Source organism: Hemiscyllium ocellatum (genome assembly GCF_020745735.1).
Source record: "Hemiscyllium ocellatum isolate sHemOce1 chromosome X unlocalized genomic scaffold, sHemOce1.pat.X.cur. SUPER_X_unloc_2, whole genome shotgun sequence".
NCBI classification, from domain to species: Eukaryota; Metazoa; Chordata; class Chondrichthyes; order Orectolobiformes; family Hemiscylliidae; genus Hemiscyllium; species Hemiscyllium ocellatum.
Genome location: NW_026867592.1, coordinates 259438 through 260905, shown reverse-complemented (window position 1 = coordinate 260905; position 1468 = coordinate 259438). Strand labels below are relative to the sequence as shown.

Sequence of the window (1468 nt, the reverse complement as noted above, 5' to 3'; positions counted from 1 at the left end):
TGGCAGGGCATTCCATGAACTCATGACTCGCTGAGTAAAGAATCTACTCCTAACATCAGTCCTATAGTTACCACCATTAATTTAAAGCTATGCCCCCTCGTAATATCTGACTCCATACGTGGAAAAAGGTTCTTATGGTCAACCCTACCTAAACCCCTAATCATCTTGCACACCTCTATCAAGTCACCCCTAAACCTTCTTTTCTCCAAAGAAATCACCCCCAAGTGCCTCAATCTTTCCTAATACGATCTTCCTACCATACCAGGTAACATCCTGGTAAACCTCTTCTGCACCCGTTCCAGTACCTTCACATCTTTCCTATAGTATGGCGACCAAAACTGCACACAATACTCCAGATGCGGCTGCACCAGAGTCTTATACAACTGCAACATGACCTCAGGACTCCGGAACTCAATTCCTCTACCAATAAAAGCCAGTACACCATATGCCTCTTCACAGCACTATTTACCTGGGTGGCAATTTTCAGAGATCTGTGTACATGGACACCAAGATCCCACTGCTCATCCACACTACCAAGTATCCGACCATTAGCCCAGTACTCCATTTCCTTATATGATTTCCATCCAAACATGAGACTGACACCTTCTAGTCCTGAGACTAGGACCTGTGGACGCAGCATTAGAATTAGAGAGGGTCAATTCAGAATAGAAATGCGGAGACATTTCTTCAGCCAGAGAGTGGTGGGCCTGTGGAATTCATTGTCACAGAGTGCAGTGGAGGCCGGGACGCTAAATGTCTTCAAGGCAGAGATTGATAAATTCTTGATGTCAGAAGGAATTAAGGGCTATGGAACACGCGGTTCTCATCCCAGCAGCTGCTCACATAGTGTAAAACCAGGAGCTGACATACACCGGTGTGAGAATGAGCTGCAACGGGCTGAAATGCAGCTTTTAAATTCCCAAACGCAGGAATCCAATGCCAGCATCTCCAAGCAAGTCAGAAATGGCAATGCAACAGGAAGCATGCGCAATAAAGGGCACCACGGCCCCGAGCCAGGTAGGACTCGAACCTACAATCTCCTGATCCGAAGTCAGACGCGTTATCCATTACGCTACTGGCCCCAATCGCTGTGCTGGCGCTGACAGGTTGTCAGTATGTAATGTAAACACGGACTTCGGTCAGAAACGGCCTTCATCGGGTGAATAATCAGCAGAAATTATCACCGTCACTGCTTCACCTCGAAGTCTCCCCTTTGTGAAGCAGCGCCTTTCACTGACAGAGAAAAGATATTTGTCCTCATGTGTCTGCTTCAGTGTCTCTTGTTCCTGTGCTGAGAGTTTCCACTGTTTTATTCACAGTCACTATGCGGGTTTCGGTTCTACCCCAGTGAAATGTACTTTCATACATTGAATCATGGTCTATTCCAGTCAATGCCTTGACCAAATTCAGCGAGAAAACTCTAGTCAGGAATCTGGAAATACACCAATTCACACAAAGCTGGCAATGC

General features: G+C 46.4%; 1 non-coding gene across 1 annotated transcript; it reads right to left on the bottom strand.

The window, feature by feature from the left end:
* Nucleotides 1-1009: 1009 nt before the first annotated feature.
* On the bottom strand, nucleotides 1010-1082 carry trnar-ucg (transfer RNA arginine (anticodon UCG)). Its single transcript has one exon. It is a non-coding gene; the product is annotated as a tRNA-Arg (tRNA).
* Nucleotides 1083-1468: the final 386 nt, after the last annotated feature.